Raw genomic sequence first — 18,370 nt, forward strand, 5'->3', positions numbered from 1 at the left:
AAGATCATCCGCATAGAGCACGATTTTCTCCTCAGTACCATTGAGACCAAATCCCTCTATTCTTGGATTTTGTTTAATTAAGAGCGAGAAAGGCTCAATATACAAGGCATACAAGAAAGGGGAGAGGGGGCAGCCCTGCCAGGTACCTCTGGTCAGGGCAAATTGAGAAGTTACATTTCCATTAATAATAGGTCTGGCAATCGGTGACTTGTACAACAGTTTTATCCAGTGAATTATATTTGCACCTAGTCCATACTCCTCTAGAACCCTCCATAGAAAGCCCCACTCCACCCTGTCAAACGCCTTGACCGCGTCAGCCGACAGGATGGAGCGGGGGACCCCAGTCTCCAGCTGCATATTGGCCATCACCCGGTCAATATTCATAAATGCCGACCTACCTGGGATAAACTCGTTTTGTTCAGGCCCTACCAGCTGAGTAATGACCTCTTTTATCCGATTGGCGATTTATCTTAGCAAAAATTTTGTTATCAGAGTTAAGTAATGATATGGGTCTATATGAATCCAACCGCTTGGGGTCTTTCTCTTTTTTTGGAAAAACAACAATCATAGCTTCCTGTATTGAAAAAGGAAGTCTCCCAGTTTGACAGGATTCATTAATGACTTAATAGAGAATAGGTAGGAGGGAGTCAACGTATTTTCTATATAACTCGAACGGCAAGCCCTCCGGGCCCGAGGCTGATCCAAGGGGAGATGACATTATGACCTGTTTTATTTCTAACATTGAAATTGGAGCATTTAATGCTTCTTTCTTTTCCCCTGATATGGTGGGTATTATTATCCTGGAGAAGAAGCTATCTACTAGGGCTGATGTTGTTTCCTCTTCCGTAGTATATAAATCTTGATAAAATTGAACAAAGGCTTTCTCTATCTCTGCTCGATCCCTAATGGCCGAGCCATCCGTGCCTATTATCATCTCAATATCACTAGATGATTCCTGAGCTCTTACCACATCCGCTAGTAGTTTATTGGGTCGCCCTCCCTCTGTATGCAGCTTTGATGTCTTAAAGAATTGTTTATGTTGTGATTTTTCTATTATATAAGCTGCCAGTTCATCTTGTGACTGTTTTAACATTGTCAAATTAGCCTCATTTGTTACTTCAGACAACTTTTTTTCATTTCTAATCACATTTTCTTCAAGCTGCCTTTCTTGTTGTTTGTAACTTCTCCTTTTTTAATTAATTTCTTTACTGAGCAACCCCCTTAAATAAGCTTTTAATGAATCCCATACTATCTGTATCTCAGCTGAACCTTTATTAACCCCCCAAAAGAAGGATATCTCCTCTCCTATTCTCAGTTTCTCATCGATTAAAGTCAACCAGTATGGATTGACTCTATATGGTTTATTACTAGGATGATCTTTCTTATCCAAAGCTAGTTCAAGGATTAATGGGCAATGATCCGATATGGTTTTAGATTCATTGGCCACCCTTTGTACCCTACCCAAAGCTATGTTATTACCTAATACCATGTCTATCTGTGACACAGAGTTGTATGAGGAGCTAAAACATGAAAAAACTTGCTTCTCCTGGTAAAGGTGCCTCCAGGTGTCTGTCCAGCCCACCTCCCGAGCAAATTTAGCTAGGGGGAAGTGCTGGGCAGCAGCCGGACACCCCGAACTTCTCCTGTCCCTCAAGGGGTCCATCACCATGTTAAAATCCCCACTCACATACAGAGGCACTTCACCCTTATTTTTAAGAAATTGTGTTAGGTGTACTAATACCTCGTATGTGAATGGGGGGGGGGGGAATATATACAAAAGCCAGTATCATCTGTATACCATCCAGCCTACAATACAAGAAAATATATTTACCCCTGCTATCAATCACCTTCTCATACAACACAAAGTTTAGCCTATAATGAACCAGCACTGAAACTCCAGCTGAGTAAGATGAGAAGCAGGAGTGAAAGCTCTGCACAGACCATCTGCCCGGGTATAAAGTGTCAGTGTGTTAATTAGATTTGTTCTAAGGTGCCCAGGAGGCCAAGCTAAAGGTATTGTTTCATCTGAGTTAATCAGTGGAATTAGTGTATACCTGTAGTGCATAGTTGGAGGGGTTCTGTATACCCACAATGTATAGTTTTTAGGGGTCTCGCATATCTGTAGTGCATGGTTGGGGGGGCTGTATACCTATAGTGTATAGTTGAGGGAGGTCCTGTATACCTGCAGTGTACAGTTGGTGAAGGTCCTGTATACCTGTACTGTATAGTTTGGGGGTCCTGTATACCTGTAGTATATAGTTGGTGCTGTATACCTGTAATGTATAGTTGGTGGAGGTCTTTTATACCTGTAGTTTATAGTTTGAGGGTCCTGGATACCTGTAGTGTATAATTGGTGGAGGTCTTGTATACCTGTAGTATATAGTTCGGGGGTTCTGTATACCTGTAGTAAATAGTTTGAGGGTCCTGTATAACTATAGTATAGAGTTGGTGGAGGTCCTGTATACCTGTAGTGTATAGTTTGGGGTCCTATATACCTGTAGTATATAGCTGGTGGAGTTCCTGTATACCTGTAGTATATTTGGGGTCCTGTATACTTGTAGTATAGAGTTGGTGAAGGTGCTGTATACCTGTAGTGTATGGTTTTGAGGTCCTGTATACCTGTAGTGTATAGTTTGGGGTCCTATATACCTGTAGTATATAGTTGGTGGAGTTCCTGTATACCTGTAGTGTATAGTTTTGGGGTCCTGTATACCTGTAGTGTATAGTTTGGGGTCCTGTATACCTGTAGTATATAGTTGGTGGAGGTCCTGTATACCTGAAGTATATAGTTGGTGGAGGTCCTGTATACCTGTAGTATATAGTTTTGGGGTCCTGTGTACCTGTAGTGTAAAGTTTGGGGTCCTGTATACCTATAGTATATAGTTTTGTGGAGGTCCCGTGCACTTGTAGTGTATAGTTTTGGGGTCCTGTATACCTGTAGTGTCCTGTATACCTGCAGGGTTGTATTTACCCGTATGGCAGTGTTATTCAGTCAGTGTGTCGGTATTGGTCATGTCTGGTATGGGGGTGTTATCCAGTCACAGTATGGCGGTATTGGTCAGGTCTGGTGTGGCGGTGTTATCCAGTCACGGTATGGTGGTATTGGTCAGGTCTGGTTTAGCGGTGTTATCCAGTCACAGTATGGCAGTATTGGTCAGGTCTGATATGATGGTGTTATCCAGTCACAGTATGGTGGTATTGGTCAGGACTGGTGTGGCGGTGTTACCCAGTCACAGTTTGCCGGTATTGGTCAGGTCTGGTATGGCAGTGTTATCCAGTCACAGTATGGCGGTATTGATCAGGTCTGGTATGACAGTGTTATCCAGCACAGTATGGCGGTATTGGTCAGGTCTGGTATGGCAGTGTTATCCAGTCACAGTATGGCGGTATTGGTCAGGTCTGGTATGACAGTGTTATCCAGCACAGTATAGCGGTATTGGTCAGGTCTGGTGTGGCGGTGTTATCCAGTCACAGTATGGCGGTATTGGTCAGGTCTTATATGACAGTGTTATCCAGTCACAGTATGGCGGTATTGGTCAGGTCTGGTATGGTAGTGTTATCCAGTCACAGTATGGCGGTATTGGTCAGGTCTGGCGTGGCAGTGTTATCCAGTCACAGTATGGCGGTATTGGTCAGGTCTGGTGTGGCGGTGTTACCCAGTCACAGTATTGCGGTATTGGTCAGGTCTGGTATGGAGGTGTTATCTAGTCACAGTATGGCGGTATTGGTCAGGTCTGGCAGTGTTATCCAGTCACAGTATGGCGGCATTGGTCAGGTCTGGTATGACAGTGTTATCCAGCACAGTATGGCGGTATTGGTCAGGTCTGGTGTAGCAGTGTTACCCAGTCACAGTTTGGTATACCTGTTGTGCCCTGTATATACATGTACTGTATAGATGGAGTAGGGGGTCCTGTATATACATGTACTGTATAGATGGAGTAGGGGGTCCTGTATATACATGTACTGTATAGATGGAGTAGGGGGCCCTGTATATACATGTACTGTATAGATGGAGTAGGGGGTCCTGTATATACATGTACTGTATAGATGGAGTAGGGGGTCCTTTATATACATGTACTGTATAGATGGAGTAGGGGGTCCTGTATATACATGTACTGTATAGATGGAGTAGGGGGCCCTGTATATACATGTACTGTATAGATGGAGTAGGGGGTCCTGTATATACATGTACTGTATAGATGGAGTAGGGGGTCCTTTATATACATGTACTGTATAGATGGAGTAGGGGGTCCTGTATATACATGTACTGTATAGATGGAGTAGGGGGTCCTGTATATACATGTACTCAGGGCCGTTTCTGCCATGAGGCAGACTGAGCTTTCTGCCTCAGGCAGCAGATTCTTTACTCCACTAGGGGGCGGCACAATCCCTCACTTTCACTTTCACTCGGTCTGCAGGCACATCACCAGGCACCTCTGCCTCCTCCTCAGGCCCCCTCTCCGTAGCTCAGTGATGGACAGCCTTGTCACTGGGGGCTGCTGTCTCCTAGCTGGCTGACTGTCTCTGTCAGAGCAGAGAGAAGGGGAGGGAGGCCCAGCACCACAGTAGAGCTGACTGGAAGCTGTGTGTGCCCTGTCCCCTCCCATACAGCTTCATCTCCTGAGCCCTCCACTGCTGGCCTGAGATGTGACATCTGCTGGAGGAGACAGACACAGGAGGTTAGTGTGTGTGTGTGTGTGTATACAGTATATATGTGTGTGTGTGTGTGTGTGTGTGTGTGTGTGTGTTTACAGTATGTGTGTGTGTTTACAGTATGTGTGTGTGTTTACAGTATATGTGTGTGTATACAGTATATGTGTGTGTGTATACAGTATATGTGTGTGTGTATACAGTATATGTGTGTGTATACAGTATATATGTGTGTGTGTGTATACAGTATATATGTGTGTGTATACAGTATATATGTGTGTGTATACAGTATATATGTGTGTGTGTATACAGTATATATGTGTGTGTATACATTATATGTGTGTATACAGTATATGTGTGTGTATACAATATATGTGTGTGTGTATATAGTATATGTGTGTGTATGTGAGAATATATTTGTGTGTGTGTGTATATGTGTGTGTGTGTGTATAAATATATATATTTATATGTGAGTGTGTATGTGTGTGTATATATATATGTGTGTGTGTGTGTGTGTATATCTAATCTGCCCTGTATGTACAGCACATGTGCCCTGTATAAGTATGGAGTGATCTCAGTAGCTGAGCCCAGTCTATGCCCAGGGTTGCCCGCTGCTGTCTGTCACCAGTGTGACTGGCATTCTGTTGTATTATTAGCGCCCCCACAGCCTGTACACATAGTCACCTTGCAGGGGAAGCAATAGAAAATCCCTAGATGCCATAGTTATAGCTGCACACTGTAATACCATAAAAATTACTATACACTACTTACATTATTAGTGCAGTGTACTGTAAAAAGATGTAAAAAAAATTAAAAAGAATCCACTGTATAAAAAATGCAAATCACTACTTTTCCCTACTTTTCAAATAAAAAAAATCTACACAAGAATATATATAACTATGAGGGTATGTTCACACTATGGAATACGTTTGGAAATTTCACGCGGAGACAGTGTGGCAGACTCCACTTGAAGTTCCATATGTCCCATTCACTCAATGATATTCTCAAGCTCAATTCTTTGGGCGGACGGCGGATTGAGCTGGAAAATATCATTGAGTCAATGGGACAGGTGGAACTTCAAGTGGAGTCTGCCGCACTCTCCGCGTGAAATTTTTGAGTGTATTCCATAGTGTAAACATACCCTGAGACTATAGAAACTATTTATATCTATAGAAATATTTGAACTAAACAAAAACGGCATTACTTCTCTGCACGGTGAACGCTATAAAAAGAATATATCCGTGCAATGTATTCATTATTGGTATATATGTGCTGTATATTGCTGCTAGTATATATCTATGTATGTATATATATCTGTTTATGCAGTTGGCTACATAGATTTCTAAACTACTATTCGTTAATTTGGGGGGGGGCGCCATTTCAATTCTCGCCTCAGGCAGCAGAAAACCTAGAATCGGCCCTGCATGTACTGTATAGATGGAGTAGGGGGTCCTGTATATACATGTACTGTATAGATGGAGTAGGGGGTCCTGTATATACATGTACTGTATAGATGGAGTAGGGGGTCCTGTATATACATGTACTGTATGGATGGAGTAGGGGGTCCTGTATATACATGTACTGTATAGATGGAGTAGGGGGTCCTGTATATACATGTACTGTATAGATGGAGTAGGGGGCCCTGTATATACATGTACTGTATAGATGGAGTAGGGAGTCTACCAGTTATTACTGTGGATGTTGTGAGGCAGCTTCCCTAGCAACCATTGCTCCCTGTGAAAATGAAAGCAGTAATCCTATTGGTTGCTAAGGCTCCAACTGCCGTGTCTGCTGCAGCTAATTATATCACCTGTGTTTGCAGTGAGGAGATTTTCCAATTCATCTCTATGGGGCGCCTCTCTTTCCCCTCCCCCTCCCCTCCTGTACATCTGGCGGGGACGGGACCTTCGCAATAACCTTCCCGGGCACCCAATGTATCTGTGTGCCAAATTTGGGGTCAAACGGTTTAGGCGTTTGGAAGTCTATAGAGGACAGACAGACAGACAGACAGACAGACAGACAGACAGACAGACAGACAGACAGACTTTGATTTTTATGATATAGATATGAGCTGTTTCTTTAGTTAGGTGAGTCTCTAAAAGACAGACTATTGCTGGCAAAGACCGAGTCAATCTATCAAAAACCGCACATCTCTTTATCTCTTATCACACAGTCCCCTTACATTCCATGTAATGATTTTAGTTCCCTCCTTTGCCATTTGTTAGAGAGTCAAAAAAGATAAATAAATAAATAAAATAAATGAATAAAAAATAAAGGAAAAAAGACGGAATCTCCCTACCTCCCCCACTCCCCTCCACCCTCCACGGCCAGCCTCCCCTGTCCCTCCCGCAACCCCTCCCTCCCCCCAAATCCCCTCCCCCCCAAATCCCCTCCCCTTCATCTGACCTGCGTACCCTACACAAGTCTCTTACCATTTCACATCCCCTCCCCAAGCCGCACCCCCTTAGCCCCGCGCAGCAACCAAACTTTATTTATCAGCAGCAATCTGTCAATGTGACCAAGATTTATACTTTTGGTTACTGTACTCCTTGCCTATCCAACCAGTCCATAGCCTCCTGTGCTGACTGAAAAAAAAAGGTTTTATTTTCGTAGATTACCCTTAAGCGAGAGGGGAATAGCAGCGAGAATTGAATCTTAGCGTTGTAAAGTCTACGTTTAATATCCTTAAATGCTTCTCGTTTCTTTTGAGTTGCCCGGAAAAAATCAGGAAACATCACTATTCTTGCTCCGTTATACATCAGCTCCCTCTTTTCCCTCATTTTTAATATAGTGTCCCGGTCTCTGGAAAGTAATGTTTTCACTATCATGGCTCTAGGGGGCGCCCCTGCCGGGGGGGCCCTACCCGGGACCCGATGAGCTCTCTCAATATTAAATAGCGTAGTTAGATTGTCTGGCCCTATATTTTCTGTAAACCAATTATACCAAAACTGTTCAGGGGAGTCCCCCTCACTTCCCTCGAGCCCTACGATTCTGATATTGGACTGCCTTGATCTATCCTCCAGATCCGTAAGTTTGTCCTGTAATGCTGCATTTTCTTTTATTAATGTGTCTAGTTTTTTCCCTGCGTCTTGTATTTGACCTTCCAACCCCGGGACAGCTTTCTCCATACCCAATACTCTATCACGGATTTTATTTAGTTCGGCCCTAATTATGGAGGAGTCCGTAACTAGGCTCCCAATCTGCTCTTTCACTTCTGATAAACCATTATTACATTATTGGACCTCTTCTAAGATTTTATCTAACACTCCTGCAGGTATATCTTCCGCCCCCTCTGCGTCTGCCTCTAGCTGTAATACCGCATATCCAGAGCCAGTTACATTGGATTTGGGTGAGGCCCCTTTCTGATTACGAGTTTTGGAGACAGGCTGTGGAGGTTGGACAGGTGATTTAAGAAACTTTTATCCAAGCCTGCCCCTGCATCCGAGAGGCGGCCTCCCCCTGTTTTTTTTATTGTACCCTCTAGATGCCATATTCCCTAAGAGGCTCCAAGGGTGATTGGTCAGCTACTATAACAAGAACAAAGTTATTAAATGGTTAAAGAACTAATTAGATTCAGTAAGCAGGGAGGTCAATTGTACTGGACCCCAAAAAGGGCTCGGTATGGAGTGAAATCAGTTTTACAAGACCCTATTGGTTAGAAAGCCAGCCATTTGGGTGTATGGTAGTCTCTCACTACAATAGGTCTGGTCTTAAGACCATGTTTGTAATAACAGCAGAAGGGAGCCCAATTATCAGCAAAAAGAGTCTTATTAGGGTATCTCAGTGGAAAATAAGATCAGTTTTGCTAGCCCTTAATAGTATAATAATAATAATTAGAATGCCAGGAAAAACCCAGCTATTTAGGTGTGTGATAGTCTATCAGTACAATAAAGCTATATATTAAAGCCCCTAGTAAGGCCATACCATATTATTTGTACTCCCTGTTGGAAATTAAAGTAACATAGACATGCGAATAGCACAACCATAGATAGTAACCTTCTTCACGGAAATAGGGCTAGTTTCACCAAGATTATAGATATGCCACATAAGCCGTTATAATATCAAATTATGCCCAAATCTCTCTCATTACCATATAGCATGTCAGCCAGAGTTATTTACGAAAACCCTTTGGACACAGAATTATTGAGTAGGCAGAGGGCTTATCAGATATTTCATATAAACCACTGCAATATCAGATTATGCCCAAATCGCTCTCATTACCATATAGCATGATTTACAGAAACTCTTTAGACACTGAATTATTGAGTGGGCAGAGAGCTTATCAGATATTACACATAAAACCACTGCAATATCATATTATACCCAAATCTCTCTCATTACCATATAGCATGTAAACCAGAGTTGTTAAGTTATTACAGAAACCCTTTGGAGACTGAATTATTAATTAAACAGAGAGGTTATCAGGACAACATAATACAAGCAAAGATCATTTTGTCAAATTCCAGTTATTCAAGTACCAACAGAGCCGGAGTAGATAGGCATATAATCTCTTGCTGCAAAAGGGTCTGTTTGTGGGTTGTAGTTGTTGGAGATCCACCCGGGCCAAACAAGTTTGGTAATTTGGTAAACAGAAAAGGGAGAGTATTAGGTCCAATCTGCTTACACATCCAATAGGTCTCGCTAACGGTAGTGGAAAGTTCTTTACCATAGTTGTTATGCTACAATATAAATGAGCCTTATTCCTCCATATCTTCTCCTAATATGCGAGCCTAAGGGTGCAGCTAACTCCCAGAATTCCAGCAGCAGTCTGCGTATATTAAAGGAGGGATTGGATGTAGTCATAAAAGTTGTATTAATTGCTATACTACGTCATGGCACTCTTTACAATAAATCTGTACCTCAGAGCATTAGGTAGTATTAAGTGAGTATTAGGTAGTCAGCCTACCTCACCTTGATGCAGATTGCCCTGCTAAGGGATAACAGTCTGGTGGTCAGGCCTGGAGATTTAAAAAGGAAATAGACCCATATCATTGCACATACAGCCAGAATCCAGTTTATAAGCGAGGACACCCCTCAGCCAGAGAAAAGGTATTACAGTCAGCATTTTATAAAAAAGCCAAGCCATAGACCCATTAATGCCATGTTTCTTTTGCCATAGATCAATCCCCCACTGAGTGTGGAGGTTATGTGGGCTCTTATAGCCAGCATGTCTTTGGGGAGAGAGGGAGGTATGCCCCCCCATTCTGAGCAGACAAACAATTAGGTTTTTTAAGTCCCCTTGGTACCTTATGGCGGATGTACTGGTCTGACGGGCCAAGAGTAAGCCACCGGCCGCAGCGTAGGGATATCTCAGCCCGCGGGTCCTTGCTGGCCACAGCAGACCTCCATATGCTGCCTGCAGGAATTCAGAATGGCAAGACGCCATGGTCTCTTCACAGCTGCATCCATGTGACTTTTTATGCTGCTCGGCAATGAGCCGCTGCAGCTGTCGAGTCACCTGACCACCACACTGGCTGGGTCCTCCCGTCGCACCGCATCCAATCACCCGGCTCCAGCGTCCTCCTCATCATGCCGGCACGCTACGGCGTCACTACAGCAATGCTGCACCGGCTCCATCCAGAGCTCCGCCGTCCGGTGATCCAGGACGACCACCACACATAGGGGGAGTACCGACCGCCACCTTCAACTCGGCCGATCAAAGCACCATGGCCCCACTGTATCTTGGTCCCCACAGGCCACGGGAGCTTCAGGGGTGAGTCGGACAGGGGAGGAGCGACGGCCGTGCGTTCACGTCATGCCGTCACGTGCCCCAATTTTTCTCACAGTACAGCTCTGATGAGTGATGACATCAGCATGGAATGTGCAGTGCTCTATGACATCACTGTGCTGTGTGCATTGCTCTGTGTGTCCGGGCTGCACTGGCCTCACTCCTGAATCTGCAGCTGTAGAGGATGGAGGCCTAGCGTGTGCTGCTCCTGATATTTGTGTTATTAGCTTCAAGCTTTGGATCCGAGGTGACGGAGACATCAAGTAATGGCTTCATACTGGGGGAATATACTTCTCTACATGGAAATTACTTTTCTCTATTTTATGTCTGTATTTTTCTTCCTGGACAGTGACCTCAGGGAGAGTGACCCTCAATAGAGAGGACGGCGGCCATAATAGTGAGTAGCAGCTTCCACAATAAAGTGTGTGTGTGTATATATATATATATATATATATATATATATATATATATATATATATATATATATATATATATAATCTTAGCATATAAGCATATTATAATCATAACACTAATAATAAGTATAACTGTGTTATTACCAGACGGAGGCATTATCGCCCTGATTGTCGCTGCGGTCCTGGCTTTTGTAGCCATCATCTTCTGGTAAGTTTCTGCTTTCTGCTGAACAGGTAAATGAATTGTCTCATCTATAGAAGTTTATCTAAGGATTTTGCTTTCTTTCACAGTGCTATATATTGGATCAGACACCGGCGTTGCCCAATGCCCGAAGAGGCGGAGTTAAGAGAGGTCCTGGTCCATAAACCAGGTGTTACTTACTGTAACATAATAATCTCCAGTCTTCCAGTACTTATCATCTGCTGCATGTCTTGAAGGAAGTAGTGTATTCTTTCTAGTCTCTCAGCGCTCTCTGCTGCCACCTCTGTCCATGTCAGGAACGGTCCAGGGCAGGAGAGCTTTTCTATGGGGATTTGCACTGTGTAAGACTGGAAAGAATGCACCACTTCCTGCAGGGCATACAGCAGCTGAAAAGTACCGATTTTTAAATACAAGTAAATTACAAATCTATATAAACATTCTAAAACCAGTTGATTTAAAAGAAAAACTATTTTTTCCAGAGTCTCCCTTTAAGATTTAGATCCTGATCCCCCTCAGTTACCCTGTTAGTGTTATACTGGGTGTTGTCTATGGTGGCCTGTATTCTGTCTATGGAGCAGGAGGTAGAGGCTCATAACACAGGATGATTCTGATGTCTTCCCTTTTACATTGCAGATGTGCCAGAGGTGAATATGACCCCAGAAGAGGCCATGGACGGTGGAGATGAAGCCCCCACTGAGGAGGCTGAGACCACCAGCCATTGGCTGCCACATATTGATGTAACCAGCATAATAAAACACGTTGCCGATATCAAGCCAAAGACAAAGAGACTTGCACTGGTGGCCATGACTTTATATGAAAAAACACAGGAAATTAAGAGGAAGAGGCGCTTCAAAGGCTTATGCTCCTTCTTCAAATACCACAGACAGAAAACTCTGACAAAAAGCCAAATAAGAAGAGAGAGAGAGAGAGAAGAGAAATGCCGGCAGGTCGGCCTCTGGCTAGATAGAAGACGGGGGAAAAAAGTTGAAATCGAGGAAAGAAAACCCAGAAAAATAAGGAGATCATCATGTTTATGTTGTGGGTGAGGGGCCACGCCAGCCATGGACCCAGCCTCCTCACCATCATATCTCGCCCACAATAAATAACATCTATTGAAATTCTGATGACTTATGGCTGTTCCTTTCCCATCACACTTTATGGATTAGATAACTGGGATTCCTGCAGTTATTAGGAAACCATCACTAGAGCTGGTGAAACACGTAGGGAGGCAGGGGCTGGTACTGGGGGGGGGGGGGGGGGTTCTTTTTCAGGACAATCTCTCCACTCAACCAAAGGGATATAATAGGGTCTAGATAAGAAGGATATAGAAAGGCGCACACCACTGACTGCCCCTCTACGCTCGGCTTACCGATTCTCTATTGCTATCTGTTACTGCTGTGTTGGAATTGAAGCAGTATACTGTATTTTCCTGCGTATAAGACGACTTTTTAACCCAGAAAAATCTTCTCAGGGGTCGTCTTATAGGGCAGGTGCTGAAAGACTTAGTAACCTGACTGGAGAATCTGCAGTCACCGCATACAATGGGGGGAGCTTAAAGGGGAACTCCGGGTAGAGGTAAAAAAAAAATGAAACTTCTGCAGAAACATATAACAATACTTACCTCTCTATCCCAGTTTTGAAACTACCAAAAATCCTTTGTTTTGGGGGGTTTTGTTCTATTTTGTGTTTCTGTATTTCTTGTTGAGCAGTTGTACACAGTACTACAGGTTCCAGAATGCAATGCTTTCTCTCAGCTGTTCCATTACAGCCCCCCACCCTGCCTATTCTCAGCCCAAAGCTGTTGCAGAACATCTAGGCTGTGTTCACACATTGCAGTTTCATTGTGTTACTGAACTATTTGCAGTACTTTATAATTTCATTGTGGTCCCACCCACACAGCACGCTTTATTCTCTACCTGTAACACCACACAGTACGCTGTATTCCCTGCCTGTAACACCACACAGCACGCTTTATTCTCTACCTGTAACACCACACAGCGCGCTGTATTCTCTGCCTGTAATGCTGATATTGGAATAAAGCAAAGAACTTTTTATATTAATTTTTTTTTTTCATCTCCACGCACATTTTTTGATCAAGCATCTTTTATCTTTGAAGTTGATTCCCACAAAAAGGACTTTATTCGATACTATCTTAACATGGCATATACTGTTTATGCTTTGTTTCTTTGTGCAGGTAGGATTGGCATTGGTGTGGGTTGGAAGAGGGGAAGTCTTATACAGCGAGTATATCCCAAAATAGTACTCCCTTCAGTCAAATGCTCCGAGTAAGAAGGATAAACAACACTGCTGATTTATTTGACAAACAAGCGCAGGAACTTACTCACAGACTAGAAAATACCCTACAGAACTAATAAATCAAGCTAGAAAGAAAGTCCAACAAAGAGACAGGACGCAGTTATTACAATATAACAAAAAAACTACCCGATGTAATCAGATGTTACCAGTAGCATACATTAGGATTAATGGTGTCGAGTGCTTCATCAAAGAATTAATTACATGTAAAAGCACCTTCATTATAGTGCTTGAAAAGCACTATATTGTAATCCATATTCTTCTTCTTCTTCTTCCGTTTCTTCTTCTTCCAGCTATTTTTCTGCGCGTAATACAGCCCGAACCGCTTTGCGCACACACTCCATTCAAACTGCGTTTTGAAGCCCTTGGCGGTGTGTGGTGTGCTATCTATTTTTCGTTTTGATCGGATTTGTCGTTTTTAAGAAATTTACGTTAAACGACCCAAAATTTCCCATAGAAAATAATGGCCCATTGCAAATAATGGCCACACTCTAACCGCTAACAGCCAATCACAGCACATATGCAAATAGCTGGAAGATAGCAGCCAATAGGAACTCTAAGGTTTTGTCAGGCAATGTATCACACCATCCACAGTCACACGTCCACTATTGGCCAATAGAAGATGTAATACATGGAAGGTCCTTAATGATTTTGTCTCACTGACATGAGTAAGATTGTCATGGTAACTGAGAAATGATCTTTACCATTATAAGTACCCAGATCGCTCTTAAAGGGACCCAGGTCGCCCTTAAAGAAACACAGGTCGCTCTTAAAGGGACCCAAGTCGCTCTTACAGGGACGGGAGCCATGTCGCTCTTAAAGGGACCCAAGTCGTTCTTAAAGGGACCCAAGTCGCTCTTAAAAGGACGGGACCCAAGTCACTTTTAAAGGGTCCCATGTAGCTCTTAAAGGGATCCAAGTCGCTCTTAAAGTGACGGGACCCAGGTTGCTCTTAAACAGACGGGACGCATGTTGCTCTTAAAGGGACCCAAGTCACTCCAAATGGTATGTGACCCATGTCGCTCTTAAAGAGACCCATGTCGCTAGAGCGACCTGGGTCCTTTTAACAGCGACCCGGGTCCCTTTAAGAGCGAACTGGGTCCCTTTAAGAGCGAAATATGTCCCTTTAAGAGCAAAATGGGTCCCTTTAAGAGTGACCTGGGTCCCTTTAAGAGCGACCTGGGTCCCTTTAAGAGCTATTTGGGTCCCCTTAAGAGCGACCTGGGTTCCTTTAAGAGTGAAATTGGTCCCTTTAAGAGCGATCTGGGTCCCTTTAAGAGCGAAATGGGTCCTTTTAAGAGCGACCTGGGTCCCTTTAAGAGCTAAATGGGTCGTTTTAAGAGCAAAATATGTCCCTTTAAGAGCAAAAGAAATCCTTTTAAGAGCGACCTGGGTCCCTTTAAGAGCAAAAGAAATCCTTTTAAGAGCGACCTGGGTCCCTTTAAGAGCTATTTGGGTCCCCTTAACAGCGACCTGGGTCCCTTTAAGAGTGAAATGGGTCCCTTTAAGAGTGATCTGGGTCCCTTTAAGAGTGATCTGGGTCCCTTTAAGAGTGATCTGGGTCCCTTTAAGAGTGATCTGGGTCCCTTTAAGAGCTATTTGGGTCCCCTTAACAGCGACCTGGGTCCCTTTAAGAGTGAAATGGGTCCCTTTAAGAGCGATCTGGGTCCCTTTAAGAGCGAAATGGGTCCTTTTAAGAGCGACCTGGGTCCCTTTAAGAGCGAAATATGTCCCTTTAAGAGCAAAATAAGTCCTTTTAAGAGCGACCTGGGTCCCTTTTAAGAGCGATCTGGGTCCCTTTAAGAGCGAAATGGGTCCTTTTAAGAGCGACCTGGGTCCCTTTAAGAGCGAAATGGGTCCTTTTAAGAGCGACCTGGGTCCCTTTAAGAGCGAAATATGTCCCTTTTAAGAGCAAAATAAGTCCTTTTAAGAGCGACCTGGGTCCCTATAAGAGCGACCTGGGTCCCTATAAGAGCGACCTGGGTCCCTTTTTTTTATACTCAAATGATTTTTTTATTGTTAACATAGTAAAAACAAAGTATCACAATTCACAATATATAATCCCGCCAACCAACCCACCGACCCCACCCCTCTCCGGGAGCGCACGCATCAGGAACCTCAGTGCGCGTCGCTGGGGCTTCCTGTACCTGAAGTCCCGGCCTGGGCGCACACTGAGCTTCCGGATGTGTGTGCTCCCAGAAAAACCCCCAGGGAGCGACGCATCAGCCGGGGGCAGAAGAGGAGAGGAATCAGCGACGGGGGAGCGCTGGTAGGTAAGTTGGGTGTTTGTTTTTTTTATCTGCTGTGCAGGGGTGAGCCATCTATAAGGGGGGATACAGGGGGAAGCCATCTATAGGGGGGATACAGGGGGGAGCCATCTATAGGGGGGATACAGGGGGGAGCCATCTACAGGGGGAGTACAGGGGGAGCCATCTATAGGGGGGGATACAGGGGGAGCCATCTATAGGGGGATACAGGGGGAGCCATCTATAGGGGGGGGATACAGGGGGAGCCATCTATAGGGTGATACAGGGGGAGCCATCTATAAGGGGGTAATACAGGGGGGAGCCATCTATAGGGGGGATACAGGGGGAGCCATCTATAGGGGGGATATAGGGGGAGCCATCTATATGTGGGGGGGGGGGGGGGATACAGGGGGGAGCCATCTATATGGGGGGGGGGATACAGGGGGGAGCCATCTATATGAGGGGGGGGGATACAGGGGGGAGCCATCTATAAGGGGGTAATACAGGGGGAGCCATCTATAAGGGGGTAATACAGGGGGGGAGCCATCTATAAGGGGGTAATACAGGGAAGCCATCTATAGGGGGGATACAGGGGGAGCCATCTATAAGGGGGGATACAGGGGGAGCCATCTATAAGGGGGGATACAGGGGGGAGCCATCTATAGGGGGGATACAGGGGGGGAGCCATCTATAGGAGGGGAATACAGGGGAGTCATCTATAAGGGGGGGATACAGGGGGGGAGCCATCTATACGAGGGGGGGATACAGGGGGGGAGCCATCTATACGAGGGGGGGGATACAGGGGGGAGCCATCTATACGAGGGGGGGGATACAGGGGGGAGCCATCTATACGAGGGGGGGGATACAGGGGGGAGCCATCTATACGAAAGGGGGGGGATACAGGGGGGAGCCATCTATGGGGGGGGGGATACAGGGGGGAGCCATCTATGGGGGGGGGGGGATACAGGGGGGAGCCATCTATAGGGGGGGATACAGGGGGGAGCCATCTATACGAGGGGGGGGATACAGGGGGGAGCCATCTATGCGAGGGGGGGGGATAGAGGGGGGAGCCATCTATAGGGGGGGATACAGGGGGGAGCAATCTATACGAGGGGGGGGATACAGGGGGGAGCCATCTATGCGAGGGGGGGGGATAGAGGGGGGAGCCATCTATAGGGGGGGGGGATAGAGGGGGGAGCCATCTATAGGGGGGGATACAGGGGGGAGCAATCTATACGTGGGGGGGATACAAGGGGGGGCCATCTATACGAGGGGGGGATACTGGGGGGAGCCATCTATAAGGGGGTAATACAGGGGGAGCCATCTATAAGGGGGTAATACAGGGGGGAGCCATCTATAAGGGGGTAATACAGGGGGGAGCCATCTATAAGGGGGTAATACAGGGGGGAGCCATCTATAAGGGGGTAATACAGGGGGGAGCCATCTATAAGGGGGTAATACAGGGGGAACCATCTATATGGGGGGGATACAGGGGGGAGCCATCTATAAGGGGGTAATACAGGGGGAGCTATCTATAAGGGGCCAATACAGATGTGCAGTGTGTAGAGAGATGAGGATGGTGACAGAGTGTGGAGCCTAATATGTCTGTCTGGCACATTCTGTGGATTCGTGGCTCAGAGAAGTTCTCATAACGGCACAGGGCAAATGGAAAAGAAGATGAAAAGGGAAGAACTCCGATCAGAGAAGACGTCCCATGTGAGTCACTTGATGTATCTGCACTGTAATGTATATGGTGTACAGAACCTGTGTAGAGCTGGGTACCTCTACAGTATATGACTGGATGAGGTGATAGTGATCTGTGTACAGTGGATTAGTCAGTAGCAGCAGTGGTGTTAGTCAGTATGCGGTGGTAATATTTGTTGCTTGTTATCTGGCATATATATAGAGAAGGGCAAAACAACATGTCTCATATAGACAGAGGAGCAACAACATGACTATTATATTATATATGAACCATGTTGTTTCCCTGTATTCTGTATACAGGGAAACAACATGGTTCATATATAATATAATAGTCATGTTGTTGCCCCTCTGTATATATGAGACATGTTGTTTTGCCCTTCTCTATATATAAGCCATGTTGTTTCCCTGTATATTGTATTATACAGTATACATACAGGGGGACAACATGGTTCTCATATATAATAGTCATGTTGTTGCCCCTCTGTATATATAAGACATGTTGCACTGGTGTGACAATAAACCCTGCAGATTCCTGTTGGAAGTGCTGTCTCCATTGCGTTTTTTGGATACTTTGAAGCCAACCTGGTCTGGTTTGGTGAGGCATGCACGCACGGTTATTTTTTGTTTTTGAGCTGCTGAAAGTCTGTGTTGTGAATTAAAGTTTATGTTAAGAATAATTTGTATTTTTTATTGTACGTAATTGTACAGGCTAGGGGCGGGGTTACAATGATGGGGGGGTTTTGATGGCGGCGGCCGCAGGGGGTTGGGGCCCAATTCGCACCTCTGCCCAGGGGCCCATAATGCTGTTAAGACGGCCCTGTCTTTAAGAGCGACCTGGGTCCCTTTAAGAGCGAAATATGTCCCTTTAAGAGCAAAATGGGTCCCTTTAAGAGCGAAATTGGTCTCTTTAAGGGCAACCTGGGTCCCTTTAAGAGCGACCTGGGTCCCTTTAAGAGCGAACTGTGTCCCTCTAAGTGTTCCCTGGGTCCCTTTAAGATCGACCTGGGTCCCTTTAAGATCGACCTGGGTCCCTTTTAAGAGCGACCTGGGTCCCTTTTAGGAGCGACCTGGGTCCCTTTAAGAGCAAAATATGTCCCTTTAAGAGCAAAATATG

General features: G+C 45.0%; 1 long non-coding RNA gene across 1 annotated transcript; it reads left to right on the plus strand.

Annotated features, from left to right (window-relative positions):
- The first annotated feature begins 4,475 nt into the window (after window positions 1-4,475).
- On the plus strand, window positions 4,476-12,082 carry LOC138769632 (uncharacterized). The gene is made up of 4 exons (XR_011359273.1): window positions 4,476-4,679; window positions 10,728-10,775; window positions 10,939-10,999; window positions 11,627-12,082. It is a non-coding gene; the product is annotated as an uncharacterized lncRNA (long non-coding RNA).
- Window positions 12,083-18,370: the final 6,288 nt, after the last annotated feature.

This window comes from Dendropsophus ebraccatus, chromosome 12 (assembly GCF_027789765.1).
Source record: "Dendropsophus ebraccatus isolate aDenEbr1 chromosome 12, aDenEbr1.pat, whole genome shotgun sequence".
NCBI lineage: Eukaryota > Metazoa > Chordata > Amphibia > Anura > Hylidae > Dendropsophus > Dendropsophus ebraccatus.